The 26,701-nt window shown below is 44.7% G+C and overlaps 1 protein-coding gene across 2 annotated transcripts in view; it reads right to left on the reverse strand.

Annotated features, from left to right (window-relative positions):
- RASGRP1 (RAS guanyl releasing protein 1) overlaps positions 1–26,701 on the reverse strand; it is a 231,385-nt gene that overhangs the window by 144,193 nt on the left and 60,491 nt on the right. For both annotated transcript variants that reach the window (XM_075613238.1, XM_075613237.1), the window contains exon 2: positions 18,832–18,894. The gene's annotated coding sequence lies outside the window, so the exon portion shown is untranslated. The remainder of the gene's footprint in view (positions 1–18,831; positions 18,895–26,701) is intronic.

Below are 26,701 nucleotides of genomic sequence, written 5' to 3' on the forward strand. Positions count from 1 at the left end.
ACATTCAACACACCAAATTAGTTCTGTCCCGCCTTCGGGAGAACAATCTCTATGCTAAGCTAGAGAAATGTTCTTTTCATCTCTCTTCCATTCCCTTTCTTGGATATATCATTTCTAGCACTGGCTTCTCTATGGACCCAGTCAAACTCAACGCTGTCTTAGAATGGCCACAACCCACTTCCCTAAAGGCCATACAGCGATTCTTGGGATTTGCGAATTACTATCGTAAATTCATCAAGAATTTTTCTTCTACCGTGGCCTCCATTACTGCCCTCACCAAAAAGGGAGCTAACACAGCAGTCTGGTCTCCTGTAGCTCTCCAAGCTTTCGACTCCCTCAAAAAATCTTTTGCTTCTGCTCCTATTTTGCGTCACCCTGATCCCGGTCTTCTCTTTACCCTAGAGGTAGATGCATCCGACGTCAATGCTGGCGCCATTCTCTCTCAGAGACAGTCCCCACAGGCCAAACTTCATCCCTGTGGGTTCTTTTTAAAAAAAAATTCTTCAGCAGAACGGAACTATGATGTCGGAAACAGAGAGCTCCTGGCTATTAAACTCGCCCTTCAGGAATGGAGACATCTCCTGGAGGGAACGAAGACCCCCATTTCGATCTTTACTGATCATAAAAACTTACTTTACATTGAGAGTGCACGTCGCCTTGGGGCGTGTCAGGCTCGATGTTTTCTTTTTTTCCCGAGATTTAATTATCTCATATCTTACATTCCTGGTTCAAAGAATCAAAAGGCAGACGCACTTTCACATCAATTCCTGTTTGAGGACAATTCCGAGGTTATCTCCGAAACAATCTTACCCTCTAAATATATTGTTTCGGCCAACTCTTTTGATATCCTGGATCAGGTCATGGCTGCACAGTCTAATCTCCCGAGGGGCCTTAAGGTGCCGGTCGGCCATCTGTGTGCAGCTCCACGCTTCCTTAAGAAGATTCTTGAGTGGGGTCATTCTTCTAGGTCAGCCGGTCATCCAGGCATTAGCAGGACTTCTGACCTTATTGGTCGTACCGTTTGGTGGCCAACCATGTTGCAGGACATTTCAGAGTACGTAAAAACTTGTCCTATTTGCGCCCAGGTTAAGACCGCTCGTAAAAAGCCGTACGGCCTTCTACAACCCCTCCCTATACCAGAACGCCCATGGAGTCATCTGTCCATGGACTTTGTTGTGGAACTTCCAATCTCTAAAGGGATGAACACCATTTTGGTGGTCGTGGATCGTTTTTCCAAGCAGGCCCATTTCATTCCTCTCAAAGGCCTACCCAATTCCCCTACCCTGGCAGACATTTTTGTTAAAGAAATATTCAGCATTCACGGAGTTCCTCTTTCCATCGTATCTGATCAAGGTACACAATTTGTTTCAAAATTTTGGCGAGCCTTCGCTCGCAGAATGGATATCACCCTCCATTTTTCGTCCGGGTATCATCCCCAAACTAATGGGCAAACTGAGAGAACGAACCAGACTCTGGAGCAATACCTCCGATGCTTCATCGCAGACAGCCAAGACAATTGGGTAGATTTACTTCCGTGGGCAGAGTTCTCCCATAACTCTTTAAAGAACAGCTCCACCTTGAAATCCCCTTTTTTTCATAATTATGGTTTTCACCCGGGTCAGCTGCCATCGCCTCAGTTCCTTCCGGGGTTCCAGCAACCGATGACCGAATCAGGGATCTTCAGGAATCCTGGAAAAGGATCCAAGAGGCTTTGAGAAACGCAACCCATAGACAAAAGGCACAGGCAGATCGTCACCGTCGCCAGGCACCAGTCTTCAAACCAGGGGATAAGGTCTGGCTCTCCTCCAAGAACATTAGACTGAAGACTCCAAGCCACAAGTTGGCTCCCAGGTTCTTATGTCCATTCTCAGTAATAGAACGGATCAATCCTGTGGCATATCGTCTGGAACTTCCTCCATCCATGAGGATACCCTCCGTGTTCCACGTGTCACTGCTGAAACCTGTGTCCCAGAGTCCACGGTTCCATAGGACACCGATTGACCCTAAACCAGTCATAGTTCAGGGGCAGGAAGAGTTCGAAATTCAGTCTATTCTGGATTCCAGGAGGACGAGGGGTTCGGTACAATACCTGGTTCACTGGAAGGGCTTTGGTTCAGAGGAAAGATCTTGGGTACCCTACCATCAAATACATGCCCCCAGACTGTTGAGACTCTTTCACTCCAAATTTCCCCAAAAGCCATATTGGAGTCGTCCTGAGGCCGCTCCTCAAGGGGGGGGGGGTACTGTAAGGTCCGGGGGAACACCTCTCTCTAAGGGGGTTCCCCCCGCGACCTTACTTACCTCCGCTCCAGCTCTGCCTTCTCGTCGCCGCGGGCGAGATCCACCTGTTCCTCCGCTCCCCACGGCGGCTACTGATCTCGCGCACGGCCGAGGACTTTTACGTCCTCCCTCAGGAGGAGTTCCCGCCCCCAGCTGAGGCCGCGCGCGGCGCACACGCCTGATGCACGAGCACCGCACACAAGCTGCACATCTAGCACAGCTGGGGTAAGTTTCTTCCTATCAATCCCTATCTTCCCTGGGGCCACTCCCTCGTTACTACCCCTCTCCCTATTGGTCCTTCCTCCAACTTATACCTTGCTCAGCCATTCATTCTTTGGCTGAGCATAGCTTTGTATGTCCTGTGTTAACCACGGTCGTGCCTGCCTCAATTCCTGTCTCTTTGTCTCCCTAGTGATCTCTTGCGTACCGAACCGGCCTGGCTGTGTATCCGCTCTGGTCTTCTACCCTTGGTTTGTATCCTGACCTCCTGGACTCCCCGATCCCTTTACCTCGCTTGGCGGATTCCGACCTACCTCCCGGCTCTGGACTCCAGGCTCTCGGTACCACGCCCCCTCTGCTGTTGGTGCGTATACTCTACATCCCTCCTCAGTACAGGGGACTGGTGTGGTCTGTGGGCTGCACAGCGTGACACAATGTCATCTAGGTAGGCTGCGGCATAAGCCCTATGGAGTCTCAGCACTTTATCCATGAGTCTCTGAAATGTGGCTGGGGCTCCATGCAGTCCAAATGGCATTGTCACAAACTGGTATAAACCCATGGTAGTGGCAAAGGGTGTTTTGGACTTGGACTTTTCCTCTAAAGGTATTTGCCAGTATCCTTTTGTTAAGTCCAGCGTGGATATATATTCCGCGTTACCAAGGGCATCAATTAACTCGTCCACCCTTGGCATCGGATATGCATCAAACGTGAATACCGCATTGACCTTTCAGAGGTCCACACAAAATCTTACCTTCCCATTGGGTTTAGGGACCATAACTAGTGGACTACACCACTCACTGCATGATTCCTCAATCACTCCTAAGTGTAACATTTCTTGTACCTCCTTCTCTACCAATGCCCTACGACTTTCAGGCAACCAATAAGGACGGGAACGTACTTTTCCCCCTGGTGCTGTCTCGATCACATGTGAAATTAAATTGGTTTGCCCTGGTAAATCAGAAAAAACATCATGGAATTGTGTAATTATTTCTAACAAGTCCCCTTTTTGTTCAGAGGACAACTGTCTACCCATTGGGAATTTATCGTCACCCCCGATGTCCTCCCGTGGGGGCTGAGGACCCAAGTCCGTTTCCTCCTCCACCGGGTGGATGAATAGAGACTGCTGCATCTTCCAGGGTTTCAGCAAGTTCACATGGTAAATTTGTTTACCCTTCCTGGACCCTGGTTGAGCGATCTCGTAATCCACATCACCCGTGCGGCGGAGTACTTCGACTGGGCCCTGCCATTTGGCTAGGAGTTTGCTCTCACAACTGGGTAACAACAACATCACCTGATCTCCTGGGTGAAACACTCTCATACGAGCATTTTGATTGTAATGTCTTTCCTGCCTGTCCTGGGCTGATCTAAGATTCTCCCTAGCAAAATGCCCGACCACATCTAGGCGCTTCCTAAGGTCCAATACATATTGCAGGGACTTCTTAGAAGGGGACCGCTGTTCCTCCCATGACTCCTTTAGGAGGTCTAGGATATCCCGGGGTTGGCGGCCATACAGCAGTTCAAATGCAGAGAGTCCCATGGAGGCCTGGGGAACTTCCCGCACTGCAAACAGAAAAAAAGGGAGAAGTTCATCCCAGGCTCTCTTCTCTGAATCTACAAATTTTCTCAGCATCCCTTTTAGAGTTCGGTTAAATCTTTCCACCAATCTGTCGGTCTGTGGATGGTAGACCGATGTCCGAACAGAATTGACCGCTAGTAATTTTAAGACATCCTGCATCAGTTTAGCCCTAAAATTTGTACCTTTTGTCTGTCAACATAACCTGGGAAAGTCCAACCCGTGGGAACAGCTCCATCAACTTGTTGGCTACTTGCTTCGCCGTTGCTGTTCTCAGGGGGAACGCCTCAGGATATCTTGTTGCATAGTCAACTATTACAAGAATAAACCTGTGTCCTTTCGCAGAAGGTTCTAGAGGTCCTACCAAGTCTACCCCAGTCCTCTCAAAGGGAACTGACACCAAGGGTAGAGGAACCAAAGGGGCTGGTTTTTGTCCCTTCGGACTAGTTAGCTGGCACTCCGGACATGTCGCACATAACTTCGCAATATCACTATACATCCCTGGCCAAAAGAATCGGGATGAAATACGGTCCAATGTTTTATCCCTGCCCAGGTGACCACCCCAAGGGACAGTATGGGCTAGAGTGAACACAGATTTAACAAACGCCTTGGGAACCAATATCTGTCTGGTGACCTCCCTGTTTGTGTCTGCCTATTCACCCTATACAGGATATCATTTGATAATTAAAAATGGGGGAATACTATCACCCCCTGTTCATTCAATATCTACTCATCAATTTTTACTCTTTATTATACTGTCTAGGAAGGACTGGGTCTTCCCTTTGTCTCTGGCAAAAATCAGGGAGGTATAGGTCGGGTAAATCTCCAGGGCCCATATCCCCCTCCCTCTGGCCATCCCCAGCCATCACTTGTGACTTCTGGCTACTAGAATGGTCACCTTGAGACCCAGGTTTCTGCAACCAGTCCTGTTTGTCAGAGCGTCTTTGCTTCCGAGTCTTTTGAACCCAGTGTCTACTGGGAAAAAGGTCTGCCGAGAAGGGGAATAGTTTGCCAGGGTTCTCCTGAGCCATAGAATAAGGCTCCTCGGGAGAGACTGGAGCCATTAGGTCCAAAAAGAAAGGCCAGTCCCGGCCGAGCACAATGGGGGCATGGTGCCAAGGAGCGATGCCTACTTCGAGGTAGGCCTCCTGACCTTTTACCTGTAGCCGTATTTTGGCCGTCGAATAACGTTTTATATCGCCGTGTATACATTCTACACTCCATGAGGAGTCAAAAGAACACACGTTAGGCGGTAGCAGTTCCTGGAAGACCAGAGTTTTCCCAGAGCCCGAATCTACAAGGGCCTGGACTGTTTTACCCCTAACCTGGGCTGGAAGTAGCCAGGGCTTGTAATTTTCTCCAGTGAAGGCTGAGGCGACAGTCCTGCTGAAGGAACAATCCATCTGTGGACAGTCCACATGGCGGTGGCCTTGTTCCCCGCAGGCGGAACATGGAGTGGGTTCCCTCGCAGGAGGGTGCCGCGAATAGCGCTCCGCTGGACCAAATACTGGAGACCGGCATTTTGACTTCTTCCTTGTTGGAAGGACTGCTCCTTTCGTGGCACTTGGCAGTTGCGTATGGAGGGGCTGTAGTTTCCCCGTTGTTCCAATCTCCCTCTTTGGGTGTCCGCCAGTGCTGGTGCAGTTAGATACGTCTGGTCCAGGGCACTCGCCTGATCCTCGGCCCCAAGGAAGTTCTCAACGAGACGGACCGCCAAAGCTAGGGTTTCATCAGCATGGCGTTTTACCCACGAGCGTGCGGAAGGGGTTATTATCTGTAGGAATTGTTCCAAAACAACTTGCTCCAGAATTTCCTCCTTAGTGCACTCCTCGGGTTGTATCCAGTGAGTACACAAGTCCAATAACCGCTGAGCGAGGACCCGGGGTCTCATCTTTGTGGTGTACTTCAGGTTCCGGAACTGCTGCCGGTAGGTCTCTGGGGTCAGACCTAAGCGATCCAGTATCTTTTACCTGTTGGTAGTCCATTGCCTGATGTGCTGGGAGGCCCTGATATGAGGCCTGGGCTTCTCCTATGAGTAGCGGGGCCAAAGCAGTTGCCCAGCGATCTGCAGCCCAGCCCCGAGCTTCGGCAACCCTTTCAAGCGTCAGTAGAAAAGCCCCTGGATCCTCGTTCAGAGCTATTTTCCTCAGGAGGACAGGGGTTTTGTTTGCAAGTTCTGGACTGGCAGACCCCTGAAATTGGGTCAGCAGCCTGGCCATCCGCTCCTCCTGTGCTGCCTGCTGCTGGGTTAGGAGCTGGGTTTGCTGCTGCCATAGTCTTTCATCTCTCTTTGCCTGTAGTTGGGCCTGTTCCTGCATTAACAGCCCCTGCTGTCTGGTCTGCTCGCACAGAAACTCTTTTAAAAATTCTTCCATTTTTCTCATTTTTGTGTGTGTGTGGCCCTTCAACTGCACGGGTCTCAAAAAATCCCGGCACTTCTGACACCATATGTTGCAGAGTACATGCAACCACACATGTGGGTTCTCTTGATAAGGCTTATTTATTGAGCCTTAAAAACATACAGCACACAAAAACAAAATAGCTTCTCTTCAGCATACAAAAACAAAATCGCTTCTCTTCAGCATAGAAAACAAGGCAGCTTCTTTTCAGCATGCAGGACACAGACAGTTCATCACACATGTACTTTGAAAACAGACCTTATAGCAGTAATCTCTTCAGTAGTTCAGTCTTGTCTCCTGACCAGCTCGCCTGCATGTGTGTACAGCCTGGGGTTTTTAAAACACCTTGATTATGCAGCTGGGATCAGACTAATTAAGCAGCCCTTCTCACCTGAAATGTAACTTCGTCACTGCTGCACTGCAAGCCTAAACATAGGTTTGCCAGGTCTATGGCTGGTGACGTTCATTCACCCTGTCACAGTCCTTCCCATTCCACTAACCTATAGAATACTGGAATTATTGTGTTCTTGGTTTGTGATAACTGAGCTTAGTGAATAACATGCTTTACAGTTTATTATAATAGTTTTGATCTAATGCTGGGTGGTTGATTGCTATATCCCTTGTATTGAGCTCATGAATACTGATTTTTGTGACTTTAAGGTAACTTAAGCTACTTATAAAGTTTACGCTTCTTCGAAAAAGCTTGTTCTAAACCTTATGTTTTCATGACTTGTATATTTATTATACTAAAGCAATATGCAATTGGTTTGGTAAATTTGAGACAATTTCCATCCCTTTTGCAATTCGTATTGAAACAATTGTTTACAACTACAAGCTTGCTACTATATCTCTACTTCTAAGGCTGCGTCCATAGAAGGACAATCAGCGCTGAGCCGTGTGGACGCTCCATGATGAGCCCGTCATCCTCAATGAGGATGTCTTGAGAGGGGGCTCCCGCGAGCGTCCGCAGGCGTGCCGAGGCGCAGGGATTTTCAGCCGACAGCAGAACCTGTTTCTGAGCGCGCTGTCGGCTGAAAACCTCCAATCAGAGCGAAGCAGCGTCAACGTCACGGCGCCGTGACGTTGGCGCTTTGCGGGCTATTGGCCCAGTGACGTCAGTGCCGCGCCTCCCCCCGCCTCCCGATCGCGCACGCTGTCTCGTCTGCTAGTTCATGCAATCGCTCCTGATTGCGCAGATAAGCCTCAGCGCGGAGGAGCGCGGCTTCCTCATCTATGGACGCAGCCTAAGACTTCTTCACGTCTGCTACTGTTACTTTGTCAAGCTTTTTCGAGTAGCATTTTGTTAAATGTTTGCTTCCTTTTTGTGACTTACAGTGTTACTATTGTCAGCAGTGCTTTGTCAACGGACAGTTTAATATGTAAAGGATTGGTGAGATACATTTTTAGCTTAGGGGCTATGAATATCATTATTGAAACAGTGAGTGCATTATACGGCTATTATGTGCAGGAGCCGTTTTAAAAATAAAATAAAAATAAATTGTTATACTTGTGTAAGATCATTGGTTCAATGGGAATACTTATGTTACCTCTGTTAATACTTTCAGAGGTACTATATCCTTAGCTATTGCAATACCCATTGAAATCGGGTAATGTCTATTTTAGTACTTACTGCTCCTTTCATGGACTTATATAGATGCAATATTCTTGTTTGTCCTGTGTTATATCTGTTGATAACTCACTGCTGACTAATTCTTATTCTCATTTATAGAATATTATCCTGTTTATGTTGTATAATTTCATCTATATGTATTATCATCCTCCTTTTTTTGATCTTTTAACATTGCAGATTGTTTGTATTTGATCAATTTGTTATTTACACTGAGACTACTTTTGTGGTTAGCGTCCCCGGCATTAGGGGGGGGGCGGTTATGTCTGTGGTTGGTTTGTCATTCTTGTTTCCAACATTGACGGTCATGTTACCTGGCCAGACAGGGATACACGCACTTCCTGTCGGGGTTGCTCACTACATAAGGGTCCAGTGTACCTGTGACAGCACTCTTTGATAAAGCGCCAGGTCGGCGGAAAACGCGTCAGTGCCCTTTAGCTTTCTCATGGGCATTGTTTTTCTACATTTTGATCTGCCTCCAGTTCTTCCGTTGCAGTGCTGATTGTTTTTTCTCTTCTCTTCCATTTCCGTTCTGAATGCATTCAGCACTCCAGGAACCCATCATCCCGTAGAAAACAAGCTTTAATAGCATGATGTACGTGCTGGCACTCATGACGTTCTGAGTACATGGGGAATTCCACCTATCAATACTCTGTACACTTATACTGTATTGTAACATGGCTGTTAGAGATTATCACAATATTGAAATATCTCCATAAGAAGATATAACAACCCATTTCCCTAATGCAGTGTTTTTCAACAGGGGTTCCTAGGAAACCTTGGGTTCCCCGGGCATCCCTAAAGGGTTCCCGGCAATTTTCAGGTCTTTTTAAAATTGTGCCAAATACAGGAGAATGTACAATGTATTTGATCTTAGACGCGCTATTAGAGAGGGTTGGGGTTCCTTACAATGCATCTGATTTCAGATGAGCTATTAGGGAAGGTTGGAGTTCCCCATAATTTCCAGATATAATTTTAGGGTTCCTTAACCATATAAAGGTTGCAAATCACTGCCCTAATGTATCACACACACATCACAATTACAGACACACTGCACATTTACGTCACAGTTTCAAGTACTTTGTTTCACAGTCCTCATGCTCCTGTTTCATACAATAAACGTTTGTTGAAAGCTGTCTGTTACCAATTATCCATATGAACTGACCCAATGAGTGGTACGTCTATAAACTCCAAGAAACTGGTTAAAAACACCAAAACAAATTTACAAATTAAAGATCGAGAACATTTATAATACATGGAGCACAGCTGACGTTTCATTGAATAAAACATTTGCTTGAAATATAATTGCACGGTATGTGTTTGAAGTTTAGGCCTTGGCTCCAATCTGAAAAACACAAAGTGAATCCCTGCGCTTCTCCCTTTGGGCTCACTATGGGCTCTATGCAGTAAGCGCCGAAAAGGCTTTTTTCACCATTTTCTCGCCAAAATAGCCTTTCCGATTCAGTAAGCGCCGAAAAGTGGCCAAAATCGGCAATTTTTTCCCCCGGAAAACCTTTTCGGCATGCGGGTGCCGATAAACCACTTTTCGGCACTTTTTGCCACTTTTTAAAATCGGGTGAATTCTAGTAGCCCCGATCAGCTTTTTGCTGGTGATCGGCACTCTAGAATTGAGAATTTAACGCCAATCCAGCCCGCCAACTAAAGTTGCTGGGGGAGAAGCATCGGCAAGGTCGACACTTTTTCTTGCCTGGGATTGATGCCGGGGGTTTCCGGAGCTGATACCCATTAATACCAGCACCGGAGCCCCCCGGAGCCGATCTATCCTGGATGACTATGCCCCCGCCCTTGTCAGCTTGTCTAATGACAATGTCCCTATTTTCCTTCAAATCACGTAATGCCTCAAGTTCACCTTTGGACAGATTTTTATTATTAGATCTATATGGTTTGTTGCACATTGTCTCAAAGCAGGAACAAAGCAGGAAAAATGCATGTCAAGCCCACTTCATTACCTTAGCGGCTAACCGCTAAGGTAATGAAGGGGTTAACCAGCAGTGCCAGGTTTATTGTGGGTAGCAGGGGTGGGTGAAGGGGGTATTTGGCCCTTGGTGGGTGTTTAGGGCTAATGGATAATAGTGCATTTGCCCATTTAAGATACATAAAGAACAATAAAAATATTAAATACATATTGCACTCACCCTTGTCCGGCTGCCACGATGAAGACCATCCTCATCTTCATCACCAGCAAAATCCGTGTCCTCCGTTGCCAACAAAATACATAGCCAATACATTGCTATTACATTCTGATATCAATTAACCCCTTAATCACCTTATCGGATATTAACCGCATTCACTTGTACAGTAGCTTCATCATGCAACTATATATATATATATAAATATCTATATATATATCTATATATACATACATATACATTTACATACATATATATATATATATATATATATATATATATATATATATATATACATAAATTTGATTGGCATTTGATGCTTTTGATTGTCACATGAGAATGATTTTATTAGGAAATAGGATTTTGTTTTACTGTGGCAGATATAGAGAAGTGTTATTTTTATTTATGCATGTTTTACTAAACCCTTAAACATTTCTTTGTATATTGGTTCATCATGTGTATATATAATTCCTATGGGAGCAGTAAGGGTGTACTTCGTTTTTCACACATGGCTTCTCCGTTTTGGCTTTATTTTTGTTAAATAAATCATGACACGGTGTAATATGTCATGTGTTGTTGTTCATCTGAGGTTGTATTTACCTAATTTTTAGACCTGCTAAGGAACAGATGATTGTTATTATGTCCTGATATGTAAAACCATGGAATTCAGAGGGTGTACTTTCTTTTTCACACCACTGTATATATACAAGACTACAATCTGTATTTTTCCTTGCGTACATTTCTGAATAACAAAGTACTGTATAACCTCATTGATGCAACTCGATGACATGAGCACATTTCCCCAGTAAATAACTTGCTTCCACCACTCCTTTTGCCAGATGTGCACACTCCTACGTGGAAGGTGAAGTGGAGGTTCTATCTGTAGCCTGACCTGTGTTACAAAAACATCCCCCATCTCTTAGGTGTGATCACGTTATCTTAGAGGTTAGATTGCAGCAGATAATGTATCGTCACTATGGGGCCTATTCTCGTCGCTCCGAAGTGGTCTGTGCCAGACCGCATGTCAGAATGAAGTGGGAGAAAAAATCCTATTTTCTATTGCAAACCGCATCTTCTAAACCGCTTCTAAAAATGGTGACAAACCACCGGGTTTGTACGTGCTTTAGGCCGTGCTTATAATGGCGGTGTGCCACCGGAACAAATAGAGAGTAATGAAAGCGCGCGATTTTTGGACAGATTTAGAAAATTGTTCTCCCTGAGCGACGGCCGCGTCTTGTGAGAGATTCAGTCAATGAGGGTGAACCGGTCACAGCCACGCATCTCTGTCGTCTCCCGATGCCGCCTCCTGCCTGCAGTGCAGGTTTCGGGCGTGCGCATCGCCCTAGTGACATCACGAGGGGGCGCGCACAAAATGCCGGACATAATAAAATCGCGGCCTTAGAAGTGGAATAACCAGAGGTGGTGTTTACTCCATCCCGTCTGACCTATGGGTTTTGCTCTTTCAGTCAAAAACATATTTCAGGCTCTGGATATAACTTGTAATATCTCATCACCCATGAGGTGGTGTTATAAAAATTAGAGTTTTTAGAAGCGGTTTGCATAACGGAACTGCGAGAATAGCAGTTTTTGTTAAAAAAAAAAATGCCAGTTGGATGTTTTTTTGACAAACTGATCAGATTGGCAGAGCAACAGTGAAATCGCTTCTAAAAAAGCCTTTTAGACACAGATTGGACATTACAGGATAGCAAAGAGTGCCAATCCGCTTCTAAAGTGCTCTTTGAAGTGGATTGGCACACTTTGGAGCTACGAGAATAAGCCCCTCTATGGCTAATTGATTGGTGATTAGATCACCACATTCCCCAATAACAGTCTGGGTACGTTCTGGGCAGACTCAAGCAAATGGTTTTTTTTCTAAGAAAAAGTATATTTGAATAATGTCCAAGTGGAAAGTTCCACCTGTACTGTAGATTCCTTGTAGGTTGTGTTACCTTTAATGAGAACAACATGAGAGTCCTTTATCGATGAACCAATAGTGTACAGAGCTTTACAAAACTCACCGATCTCTTCTTGTATATGAGACGTGTGACATGAGGGCAGGGAGTTTGCGGATGAGGAAAGGGAGTGGGTTGAGGAAGGGAGTGGGGATGAGGGCAGGGAGAAGGGATGAGGGAAGGAGTGAGTAAGGGAGTGGAGATGAGGGCAGGGAGAGTGTGGGTGAGGGCAGGGTGTGGGGGTGAGGCAAGGGAGTGTGAGGATGAAGAAGGGAGTTGGGGTGAGAGTCACATCCAATGATCACATCCCCCCATACCCTTGGCATGTGCCAGTAGGCTGGCATCGCTGCAGAATGAAAGACGTCCAAACCTTTTGCGTCCAGTGTGGCGTCTATACCTCTTATATGGGCTACGTATTTCATTTTCTACCACTAGTGAATACCCCCCAGCTGTACCTATCTAGTGGGTACACTACACGTTATGGGCTCCTGTGAGACCTGTTGCACCTATCACACATAGATTTTTTATGTATGATAAGCTGTATTGGACTTCCAGAGGGATTGCTTGCAAATACCTCCATCTAGCACGAGTAGAGAAACAACAGTGGTACTTATTCATTCCCCTATGTTGGAGGGTCTGGTTGCACATCATAGCTTTAATTGTGCAGCACAGAACACATTCCTCAGTGGGAAGCAAACGTACTTCCATGTTTTGGATGAACATGCTGCCGTACAAAGAAATACAGCGTTATTTTACGGTGCAATATGTCCATTTTCTATTATTTCTCCCTCAAATATAAATTGCTATTTTAACACTTTGCTGCCAGACTGGCCTGCAAGACTCTGATGTGAAATGTATTGCTGATCTTTCCAGCACAGAAGGGGTGTATGCCCACCAGGAAGGCAGCAAAATACACCATTAACCTCACTGCTTTACATCGCAGATCGTTCAGCAGAGAACGGGTGATCAGTAATGGTCCTTATCCAATGATTAGCATGCTGTGACCTTGGCTGGAGCAGACTGTTTTTCCATGTTACGTACATGCTAAGTGCACATTTGTGACGCACTACTCATATAAAAGCAGGGAATTTCTATTAAAATGCATAGAACATACTTTCTGCAAATGAGCATGCTGCACTATGTAGTGATACATCGTATTCCACAAAAATTGTTAATAGGCACATTATGAAATTGAGCCAAATCCTCTGTGACTTCCTGCTGGCTGGCACTTCCCTTTAAATATCGTCACTGCAAAGTTAAACTTGTGTGAGTCACAAATTTACACTTGAAAAGCAACATCCGTGTTGCTAAGATACATCTAATCTGCCAGGTTGTTATAGTTCTTTAGAAAAAAAAGGTTTGTATTTGGAATAAGTTAGAAGACGGGGGTTGAAACACAAACCTGGCCCTTAGTAACTCTGCCAGGGCTGTAGGCACAGAGCAGAAGCAAACTGTGGAAATACAGTGATGCTTTTATCATTGTACATTATTTAAAGTAATATTATTTGTAACCTCTGCATTAATTAGAATGCATTAAAGCAATGATACTATCATCTTAACTACCTCAGCTCTGCAGTGCTATATGAAATAAAGTTATTATTACTGAGATTATTATAAACACTCCAAAACCAAGAAAATAACCTCAAAAATATTCTTATAGATGGAGGACCCTCCAAAAATATGAAGGTTCAGGCTCAGGAGTTCTTCCGTTTCTTCCACAAAGGCAGAATGCCATTGGGAAACCCAGATAAAGGGGGCGAGATGCGCGGGCAAGTGAGAGTCTCGTCCGAATCAGATCAGGAGAAGGAAGAGAACACACAAATAACTCTGAAATCCCTTAAAGAGTTAAGGAGCAAGATAGAAAAAAACGGGGAGCACTGCAGAAAAATAGAGAACTGGATGCAAAGTAGAAAAAATAGCAAAAATGTATTGAGGCACGTAGCCTAATTAAAAACAGAAAACTCTAACGCGTTTAGGGGTTAAGGAGATGCAAGACGTGTTCCAGACAGCTTTAGACAATGCAGTGGCAGAATTCAAATCCGAGCTAGCAACACTGACAACAAGGACAACACAGCTAGCAAATAGGGTTGCCAGGTGGCTTCTCCAAAAATACTGGATTCAATGGTGAAAGGTGCGTCAGGTCACCATGTCCAGGGAGGAAAATACCAGACACATACATGTCCAGTATTACAGTAACTTATGGATAGGGTGCCCACCTGTCCCCCTTTTGCCGGTACAGTCCCGGTTTTTCGAGAGCTGTACCGGTTTTCTGTATGTACCGGAAATGTCCCGGATTTTCTCCCTGCTCCCGTTTGTGTTTTACTGTAGATGCGGTGGCGGTGCGCGGCGACGGCGAGGATGCTGCAGCCCGGCCGGTGAGTATTTTTTTGAATTTCAGGGGGTTGGGCTTCTAATATGCCGGGCTGCAGGTGATTGGCTGGAGGATGCCGGGGGTGGGGCTTTCTCCGCTTCCTCACACGATCCCCGCGGCCCGTGCGGACAGGGAGGTGGGAGCGGGGACAGCCGTTGGCTGTTTGGCGCTTTTCTCCCCTCTGCCTCCGTTCCCTGTGGCTGCTGCCCGAGGTAGAGAGGTAGGCGCGGGGGGAGCAGGGTTGGTGGGAGCGTGGATGGCTGGAGGCGTGCGAACTTTCCCTCCCTCGCGTGCGCATGGGGACAGTGCGCGGTTGCTGTTGGGGAACTCCCTGCTTCTGTCCAGGCGCGCGGCCTTATCCCCGATAGGTGGGAGAGAGCGGAGCCAGGTCTGGCGGGCGGGTTCTCCCCCCGTCCCGTCCACGGGCTCGGCTAGCAGTGACTTCCGTCGCTGGGGGGCGGTGCAGGGGGAGGCGGGGTGTGTGTGTGTGTATCAGTGTGTGTATCTGTGTGTGTGTTTGTATCAGCATATGTGTGTGTTTGTATCAGCGTGTATAGGTGTGTGTGTAGGTGTGTGTATAGGTGTGTGTATCTGTGTGTGTGTGTGTGTGTGTGTCAGTGTGTATCAGTGTGTGTGTATCAGTTGGTGTGTGTGTGTGTATTAGTGGGTGTGTGTGGCTGTGTGTGTATCAGTGTGTGTGTGTGTATCAGTGTGTGTGTGTGTATCAGTGTGTGTATCAGTGTGTGTATCTGTGTGTGTTTGTATCAGCATGGGTGTGTGTTTGTATCAGCGTGTATAGGTGTGTGTGTGTATAGGTGTGTATCAGCGTGTGTGTGTGTGTGTGTGTGTGTGTGTGTGTATAGGTGTGTATCAGTGTGTGTGTGTGTGTATCAGCGTGTGTATCAGTTGGTGTGTGTGTGTGTATTAGTGTGTGTGTGTGTGTGTGTATCAGTGTGTGTGTGTGTGTGTGTGTGTGTGTGTATCAGTATGTGTATCTGTGTGTGTTTGTGTGTGTCAGTGTGTGTATCTGTGTGTGTTTGTGTGTGTCAGTGTGTGTGTCAGTGTGTGTGTGTGTATCAGTGGGTGTGTTTGTGTGTATCTGTGTGTGTATCTGTGTGTGTGTGTCAGTGTGTGTGTATCAGTGGGTGTGTGTATCAGTGGGTGTGTGTATCAGTGGGTATGTGGGTGTCAGTGGGTGTGTGTGTGTCAGTGGGTGTGTGTGTGTCAGTGGGTGTGTGTGTGTGTGTGTCAGTGGGTGTGTGTGTGTGTGTGTCAGTGGGTGTGTGGGTGTGGGTGGGTGTGTGTCAGTGGGTGTGTGTGTGTGTCAGTGGGTGTGGGTGTGTGTGTGTGTGTCAGTGGGTGTGTGTGTGTGTGTCAGTGGGTGTGTGTGTGTGTCAGTGGGTGTGTGGGTGTGTGGGTGTCAGTGGGTGTGTGTGGGTCAGTGGGTGTGTGTGTGTCAGTGGGTGTGTGTGTGTCAGTGGGTGGGTGTGTGTCAGTGGGTGTTTCTCCCTCTCCCTGTCTTCCTCACCCTCCCCGCCTCCCTCAGCCTCCCCGCCTCCCTCACCCTCCCCGCCTCCCTCACTCTCCCCGCCTCCCTCACTCTCCCCGCCTCCCTCACCCTCCCCGCCTCCCTCACCCTCCCCGCCTCCCTCACCCTCCCCGCCTCCCTCACCCTCACCCTCCCAGCCTCCCTCACCCTCCCCGCCTCCGTCACCCTCCCCGTCTCCCTCACCCTCCCCGTCTCCCTCACCCTCCCCGTCTCCCTCACCCTCCCCGTCTCCCTCACCCTCTATGTCTTATCTTAACTGCCGTATACCTACACCGAAGTAACCTATCCTGTTTTCTTCCAGATCTGACTCAAGTTTCACGCGGGAGACATCGGAAGACAGGTAGGGAACACCTGCCCTCCAGTATAGTACCTTGAGGGTCTGCGGATCAGGTAAGATCCCAGGCGGGATTGCTGCTTTAGAAATTGTGAAGAGGGGCATCCAGACACTGGTTAATGGGTTTAGAATCATTCACATCTGGCTTTTTTTTTTGTTCGATTAGTGAGGTCATCCGACACACACACACACACACACACACACACACACACACACACACACACACACACACACACACACACACACACACACACACACACACACACACACACACACACACACACACACACACACACACACACACGTAAGGCCTCGTTCAGGGTGCCAGCTGCAGGACTCGGAGGGAGGGCAGGAGGCAGGCAGTGCGGGAGTTTGCTGGGCGATCTGTGTGTATCCCCCAGCAGACTTTTCAGCGTTGGGGAGGGGGCGGGGTTACACACAGCAGGGTAAGTATCCAAGTTGCAGTCATGAAATCATTCTGAAGAATGATTTCATTGGCTGCCTAGGTCCCTGTGACGCTGCTGCAGCTCCAAAAAACGAAATTTTCGTTTATTGAAACTGTAGTCAGCTTCAACTCCTGGCTTCGGAGACAGGGCGGTTGCTACCCTGACAACCAGTATTCAAATTGAATACTTTGTTTCTCACGGCAGCACGCACGGCAGCACGCCCTCCCTCCGAAGCCAGCACCCTGAACGAGGCCTAACAAGGACTAATGGTAGTAAAGTATAAGTGTACTACAATAAATAAACTGTTATGTAAAAAAAAAAAATGTGTCCCGGTTTTTCATTTTCAAAATCTGGTCACCCTACTTATGGACAGAGTATCCAAATACAGGACAGTCCAGTTCAATACCGGACACCTGGCAACCCTACTAGCAAACAAGATGGAGGAATCTCTCCAGTGTCAAGGTACCACCGACAATGACTTGGAGAACCGTAAAAGGAGACAAAAACCTCAGAATAAGGAATGTACTGGAGGAGATCACTACAGAAGAACTCCAACCGCAATAGGATACCATGCAGCTGGATAGGGCACACTGTGCATTCGAAGTCAAGGTTTGCTGACCCGCAGAAAAGAGATGTGGTGGTGAAATTATATCACTACACCACCAAAGAAAAAATAAAAAAAGGATGCAGAAAATAAGACTCAATAGAGTTTGAAAACTCTGATATCCAAATCTTCCGGAACCTCTCAAGGACTACCATAGTGAAAAAAGAGGCCTACGCCCTGTGACTGTGATTCTGTGGGAACATGAGGTATGCCACAGATGGGCATTCCCATTTCACCTGATTGCAAGCAGGAATGAGGGACGTGCCTCGTTAAGATACCCAGAGGAAGCTGAAGCCTTTCTTGAAGCCCTGGGCATATACCCACAAACTAGAGAAGGGACACGACCAAAGACGCAGAGAGCCTATGAATGCACAAGACTTCCAGAAGCCCTGCCGAGACGGGAAAGACCAGTGGACCCGTAGTGACTAGGATCATGAGATTAGTGATGCACAAGAAACGGGATAGGCTCATGAGGCGCACATCATTGCACCAGTTGGAAATATGAAATGACAAGAAGTATATCCAGCTGAGGGATTATTTGTCCCAATTCCCCCCGCCCCTTCCCCTGCCCGCCCCCACGACATAACCCAGACAGCCTAGCAACCCCTCTTAGCAAGATCTACAATGATAAAAACATATTGGGCCCCAAGAGAGAACGACAGATAATCTGTGAGATAAGGACTAACAAACTTTCTCTCATCCATGAACAATGAGACGGGCCGGCAGCCAAATACAGTCCAAAATGCAGGGGGGATTCGGTAGATCCAGAGGGCTTTGAACACCATTTTGGTGCCAAAGAAGGTGGAAGAAGTCCATTTGGGTAGTCTTGAGACGAGATCTTGAGGCCTCACCAAATAAGACATTATCAATCGTTTGTAAATATGTTAAAATGCAATGTTACTGCTCCTTTAAAGCTTGCTTACCTACTAGCGTATGGTAGGGGCGAAGGGGGAAGAGGGCAACTCAGAAAGCACAGCTTAGATATCTAAGAAAATGTCAGACTTATAAAAGTTTGACAAGGTTATATACTGTATAAATACTGCATGTACTATTATATATTGGAACGTGTTACTCAGAGTTATCAAAAGGTAAGACACGGAGATAATGGTTTTGGAGGAGGAAAGTAGAAAGAAGGCGGAGTCCTGGTTCATGGGGAACATGGCACCCATGGCCCATGCACCCCCAATAGGGCATTATGCCCAACGGGTCGGTCCATGTAGGGATCGGTCAGTAAATTGCAAGGGCGTGTATAGTATGCCCATCTTTTCCTTTTTATATACCTTTCCCAGTCACTCTCCCACCATTTATAACAGGACAGGAAACTCACCGGGATTCCAGGGATCCATTCCAAAGTACAGCGAGTCCAGGTAACTTCACATATCCAAGCAAACTGCAAGACACAAGCAGACATAAGAATGAAAAAGAAAACAAATCTCAAAATCAACCATGTCAAGTCAAACACCAATAAAACCAATATCCTAAATATCAAAGGGCTTAATTCTAACATGAAACAAGACTGACCTTGAGAGAGATTAAAAAAAATGCAAGGAGATATAGTTTTCCTCCAAGAGACACATTTTGATACCCTAGAGCCATTCAATACCTTCAGGGGGACATACGCTTTAGCATATCACTTGTCCTCTACGAGTAAGAAAAGGGGAGTAGGTATTTTAATAGAACATGATGCACCCTTTCAGACACAAGAAGTCACTAGAGACCCAGAGGGTAGATACTTATTGATTCGTGGCTTATTGTTAGGAGTGAGAATAACTTTGGTAAACATATGCCCCAAACAACAGAGTTTCTCAGGACCAGCTTAGAATCTATCGGGGAAGACCAAACGTGAGCCATGATAATGGGAGGGGATTTCAGTATGACCCAACACCATGATATAGACAAAACCTCTATACCAAACCACCAGCCCCCCAAATCCATGTACAATTTGGCAAGTTGTTTTTTAAGATGAAAATAAAAGAATTCACTCTAGCGGGTGCCTGTCAAATCATGAACAAAGGGACTACATGTTCCACTCCTTAACCCATGATTCCTTTTCAAGAATAGACCACTTCTTTGTGACCCCCAATATGCATGGTTATACCATGCTCCGGTGGAAATTCCCCTTTGCTAAGCCACAAACAGTTCAATGGGGCTTAAAAGGCTTCCTATTAAACCCCATAGAGGTCGAGAAGGAGAATTGTTAGAGAATTACTTCCTAGTGAACAAAGGTTCAGTTAAATCTCTGGCTACACTCTGGGAAGCTCATAAGGCTACAATTGGAGGACAGGTTATATCCATAGCATTGCATTGGAAAAAAGCCATAAAACAAAAACTTCTAACTGAAAACATCCTAGCCCTAGAACATGAACATAAAGGGAACTCCTCTAAAAGGGTGTACACAATTCCATCTCAAGCAAGGGAAAAGTTAAAGAAATTAAAGATAGAAGATACGTAAAAAGCCCTAAATTGGATGAAGCAAACGTACAGATGCAGCGGCCGTTATTCTAACAAATCACGGCACTGTTTTCTTGTGCGCTGCTGTACTCCACGTAGCATAAACGTGGCCAATCGCCCCAGCCACACGTGTTTATCGCGGTTGCTTTGTTTGAATTTCATGGCTTGTGTGCAATTAAATGCAAAGAAATTATAATGAATTGTAATGTGTAAAGTACTGTGCTCTTGTAGAAACAACGAAGGGATAGGGAGTGATCACAGGACCATACCAATTGTATAATGTAATCAATTATGTAAGTGAGGTAATCAAAAAGATGGGTGCAAACTGTGAACTGAAAAGTGACAAATTTGTCCCTGAAGAAGCTCCTTTGCTGGAGGGAAACGCGCGTTGGACGCGCAATGTTGTCAGTCTCCTACTTGGAGCTGTTTTAATGCAGTGTCTGTAGTCTCCTGGTTCTAACTTTGTAGACCCTAGCAGATAGTTGTTTATCTATTTATTTATTTTCACAGTTTGTGTGCTTGCTTTCCTTGCACTCTATGAGAGGTGCCTTCACAATTATCTTTGTGCTATTTACTCCAGCACTGCTGAGTCTGGTGGTTGTATGTTGCAGTGTCTGTATTATCATTACACTGTATATGTTAACTTCACTATTCAGACATTTGCACTTCAATACACCAACGCCCCTATTGCAGTGCGTAGCACTGGTCTAACTAGCAAGGAAGCTCTATCTGTGAACAATTATATATTATCACTACTGGGTCTCATCGTTGCTCCAGAGGGGTTAACACCCTGACTCTTAGCATCCTCTGTCTTTTGTATCCCATCAATACTAAGTGGATATCTGGGACAGCACGACCTAATAATTAAAGACACGGATGCCAGATATGTCTGATTTAATATATTTTTAATCCACATTGCACATTACTTAGGTAATATATGTTTTAAGATACTTATTAAAAGTTAATTTTTACATTAGTTTGGTGTGCATATAAGTGAATTCTTTTAGGGTGCACATCCATTTTGTGTTTCCCTTCCCTTTTCTGAAGTACTGTGCTCTGTGTCAATTTCAGGTGTTTAAAAGCCAGAACACTAAAATGACAATTTCTGCACTTGCCTGCACTCGCGTCTTAAGGCGGTACGGTTGGAAGAAATCCCGCGCCATGACATGTGTATTCCCAGGTATACACCGCGTGAAGTGTTTCAATAACGGCCGCTGCATCTGTACTATGACAAGGGCAATAAAGTGGACTGGTTGTTGGCAAGCAAACTTTGAGGTGTCAGCGCTAGAACCAGGTTACGGCAATTAAAAAGAAAGTTGGGGGCGGGGGTCACTTATAATACCTCACTAATTGTACTAACTTCTATACTAAACTATATAATCTAGACTTGAGGAACTGAACTCCAGGAAAGCTGGTACAGAAAAGATAGATGAATACTTGAGGAAGTGTAACTGACCTCAGCTATCCAGGGATGATCTGATGAGTTGGAATACAGGAATAATTGTTACGGAATTAGAAGAGGTCATAAAAACATTCAAACCCTCAAAAGCCCCAAGTCCAGATGGACTATCAAATCTCTACTATTAAAAATTGTTTAAAACTCTGGCACCATTTCTGTTAGATTTGTTTAACAACTTCTTGAAAGGGGAACAGATATCCACGCAAATGACAAAGTAAAAGGTAGTGGTTATCCCGAAGGAGTGCAAGAACCCAATAAACTGTGTTAGTTGTAGGCCAATTTCCCTATTAACCTCCGACCTAAAAATGTACAGCAACATTTTACCTAATAGGTTAAATCCAATTCTCCCACATTTAATCGACAACGATTAAGTTGGATTTATTAGTAAAAAGCTAGGCCTCGGATAACACATAAAGTCATCAATATAATTATATAAACGTCACCTAACCGAAAGCCATGTTATTGAGCCTAGATACGGAAAAGGCATTTGACAGAATTAAATGGGACTTTCTAAACACCACTCTAGAAGCATTTGAGTTTGAAGGCCAATACTTAAAAGGTGCTTTACGAAACCCCAACAGCAACATTAAAAATGCTCGGGGTGAAACAAACCAAATCTTCTTTCGAAACGGTACCAGATAGAGGCGTTCCCTATCCCCATTATTGTTTGCCCTAACGGTAGAGAGCCACTTGCGACTACTATCAGGAACTGTCCCAATATAGAAGCCACTCAGATTGGAGAGAACATTTTTAAACTGTCTATGTTAGATGCTTGTCACGGTAACTTATGACAAGATATAACAAACACCAAATATCTGGGTTGAACTGAACGAGGCTTAGATATAATAAAATATATTTATTCCTTAAAAAGGTGAACACAGCAATATAGTACAATTAACAGGCAAGAAGGTAACACTTACTTAGGGTTGGGGAATGGAGAAGTATCAGCTAGCAATTCTCCAGCAATCCGGTGACATTCAAGGTGAAATCAGAAGAACAAGAACTGTAGGGTTGACACAGTTTATATACCTTTGTAACCCTATTCTTAACATTGAATACAGACTATTGGTGAACAATTATCTGTATCCAATCCCTAACATGGAAACACAGTTTAACCCATGCCCCCCAGCTAGTTAGCCCATGCGTACTGGGACTCTGAGGGTCTTATTTCTGTAGCCCCATAATTAAATCAGGGGCGACGACCAGTCTACCAGATGAAGTATCTGGCAGGATCTTCATTGTTTGTAGGTGTAGATATAACACTTACAAACCACTCCAGTTTGATGCTTCTCCGCCCTCAGGTAAACAGTTAGAGTGGCAGAGTCTTTTGATCAGTACTTGGTTCCTAGACTTTGGATCGCCCCCCTGACCATTTGCATTCCTTTGTGTGAAGGAATCTGCGCGGGTTTTTATCCCCGCCTTGGAATACAATATTAAAGTTAAAACACAGACATATTAAAATATCTGGTTTTGTTAGGTCCAACGGGTCAAAACTTTCCAGATCTTAATGCCGGAACTGGGACATCATATGATCCAAGTTTCAGCCTGCTGCGACCTTCAGAACCGGAGATACACAAATACCACTTAAACCGTTTCATACTTTAACACAAAATTCTCCGCTGTAAAATAAATCACAGTTTGTCACTAAATCCCCATTGTGGTGCAGACACTGACATTATAATGAAACATGGGAACAGGGGAACAGGGGAACAGGGGAACAGGGGAACATACATTTTCCTGACATGACAAGGTGTAAGCCACATTCCTGGACCGCAGTCCAGTTAACCCCTTGCCTCCCTGGTGAGGTCAGGGGGTGGCCATATGGGGTGCAACCCCTTTAATACCGGGCCAACCACCCTCTCCCTCTACACTGATGACATCATGTTGACCATTACCAATCCCATGACCTCCTTCCCTAATCTGCAGATTGCACTCTGAATTTTTCTTCCTCTCAGGATATAAAATTAACACAGCCAAATCTGAAGCCCTAAATTTAACACTCTCAACTCTAGAAGAAAAGCTGCTTAAGTTAGAATACATAAGAATTTTCCTTACTTAAACCTACCTAACACTATAAAAATATAAATACCCAGAACTAATTACAAAAATCAAAGACAATCTACAATCCTGGAACAAATATCATATTTCATGGAGGGGCCACATTAGATCTGTTAAAATCAACATTTTACCATGGTTACTATATCACGTTCAAACCCCTCCCGATACCTACAGTATCCCATTAAAATAAAATATAATTGGAGAAATACAAAATAAGATAATGCAATTTATCTGGAGGGGGGGCTGGCAGTACCAGGCATCAGAAGGTATTATCTGGTAACACATCTGAAGAAAATAATTTACTGCCATTCAGAAGCAAAATGACATGGTTGGGTGGATCTAGAAACAGATATAACAAATGTGTGGTGTTGACATCCCTTTTATGGTCAGAAATGGCTAACAGACAGATCCCCTCATTTGACTCAGAAATAATAAAGTTCACATTAAACATTTGGAAAATGGTAAAATCTAAATCTCAACTATTAGCGGGGCCATCAAAACTGATCCACCTTTTTGCCAACCCGAGTTTCGGCCCAGGATACAACAGAAATACTATTAACTCCTGAAAGGATAAAACTATTGTAGATATAGGGAATATGGTATCCAAAAGGAAAATTGATGAAGTTTGATGAATACTGTGATAGGTCTGAAGGTCTGAAATGTTTACGTTTTTACAAGTCCTCCACTATAGTCTACATATCTCTCCCAATGGGGATTTCCCAGATACAACTAAATTTGGCGAGCTATGCAGACTCAAGAAATATAAAAAATAATGAAATTCAACCCTTTATCAAGACTTAACACCCCTTAGGAAAACATCCCTCAATCTCAATCATAGATACATGGAATAATGAACTTGGGATCTTCAAATAGAGATCCCAATGGATGACTTGGAGGATATATGGGAGAATACAGCAATGACTTACTGTCCCAGCTAAGCTCAGTCTAAAGCTTGCCGGGAGCTGGCCGGGATCGTAGCGGGCTAGCCACGGGTCCGTTCTCCGTTTAAAAACGGAGTTTCCCACGCGGCGGCCGCTTCAATAGATAAGCTCTAATGGTGCTTACTATTGAAAGCGCCCGAGGCGCGGGAAAACCGGCCAAAACCGTCCGGGTTTCGGCCGGAGACAGCCCGCGCGCCATTTTAAAACTGCGGTGGCGGCCGCATTAGAGTCCGCCCGGCCACCACTGTATATCTGTACAATAACAAAAGAGAAAATTTTCAAAATCCTATATAGATGGTTCCACACCCCACAGAGACTGAGACAGATATCCCCAGACACCTCTGTGTTGGAGGGGCTGTGGCTTTGAAATTTTTCTTTTTTTTTCTTTTTAAAGTCAGGGTGTCTTTTAAAGTTAATGCTGGCCGTGTGCTCAGCACTTTGCAAAGAGTTCAAAAGTATTTGTCTATTTTAAAAGGAAATCTTTTGTTCAGGATTTCAGGATTTTTTCTTATATTGTAAATGCCACAGTTGTTAAAAGACCTACTGCAGGCTTTTTCTTTTAACACAAGCAGTAAATATTTTCATAGTCACTACACATACAAATCTATTTACCAGTTTAATTTTGCTATATATCAAGCAACCTGTTTTCATAACTATTTTTGTATTTTTGTTCAGATATATAGATAATATATGAACAAAAGAGGGGAGATACATACATAGGTTATTGAAGGTCTCTCTGAAATCCCTATAGAGGGATTTGATATGAACTTGATATGTTGTAAATGATATACAATGCACAGCAGGTTCAGAATTTATTATAGCAATGTTAACTCCAAGGGCTCTTGCAGTAATAAAATGTTGCTGCCATACTAACAGGGCTGACAGGCCCCTGGTAAAAAAATAATAATACCTTTGCAGATGTCACAGCAAAGCAGGTAGCAAGCCGTGACTATGTTGAGGGATATATCATATCTGCCAAATTTATAATTTTGTAACCATTTATTCGTTTTTTGGGTATGTCCTGGACATAGAGTTAAAGGACAGGGGAGTGCAGCTGCATGGGTGAGCAGGGTATATATTATATACAAGGCATTTCACATTTTTAGCAGAATAGTTACAGTGGAGTGTTTGAGGTGAAAGCCAGGAGTGACTGTGGGTGTGGGACAATAGCCATGAGTGCAGGCTGTTGGGATGCTTGATTTGTGGGGCGAGTTTTAAGGTTAGTTAGTATTAAATGACTAAAAGGTTGACACCATTTGCATCAGATGGCAGATGGCAGTTAGGTATGAATGAGAGTAAGTGTGTATTGGGAGAAGAGAGATTGATTTGTAGTTTGAGACAGTGTTTTTGTCCCCATTTTTGAAGATTGGGACAACTCTGGCAGTTTTCCAGGTCTTAGGGATATGGCCTGCAGATAGGATAGAGTTGATTATGGAAGCAATTGGTTTGGCACAGGCTGAGGTACCAAGTTTTAGGAACTTGGATTGTAGCAAAGTCAAGTCCATATTGGTTGCTTAGTTTAAAATTTGAGGAGCATTAATAGGGAATATCTCTGTTTAATATTGTGGATGCTAATAATAGTAGTAACCAATTAATACAAGAATTTATTTCTAGGTATAAATTCTCTCCCTATGAGACACTTATGGGATGAGTTATGACCATCAGTAGTTCAAAGTAACGAATTAAGGACCATGTTATTGGTAATAAAACAATTAATAAGTATTGCATGCAACTAATATATATTTTTGAGTCTTTCTAGGCACAGGTTAAAGCTGAAAGTGCACCTACGCAAGACGGGTTAATGGTCGAGCATTTTCTACGCAAGCACGCTCTTCATCCCAGATGAAAAGGCCATTTAAATACTACTCATCACCAGCATTGCAGTAAAATTTTTTTATCATCATGGATACACATCACGCACGTCAAAATAGTGCCAGCCTAGGCACAAACAGCTAATAAAGACAAAGACATAGCACCTGCAAATAAGTGTTTTGATGGACACAATACTCTCTGACCACTAATCATCAAGGGAGAAAGGTTATAGGCAAAAATGTCCAGGCCTCAACACACGAACTTTGAACTTTTTATTTTTACAGGTTTTTATTATTTTTCAGTTACAAATGTATGCTCTATTATGTTTGTGTAAGTGGCGTCCCATAAGGATGACAAAATAGTATAAGGTATTATTTGTTTAACTTTGTTTATTTTGTTTGGATTTATAGGTTAATAGAATCTTCCTGCAGAATGATATCCCGGTGGGAGAATGCTTTATTAGTCAAACACACGGT

This window comes from Ascaphus truei, chromosome 9 (genome assembly GCF_040206685.1).
Source record: "Ascaphus truei isolate aAscTru1 chromosome 9, aAscTru1.hap1, whole genome shotgun sequence".
Classification (NCBI taxonomy): Eukaryota; Metazoa; Chordata; class Amphibia; order Anura; family Ascaphidae; genus Ascaphus; species Ascaphus truei.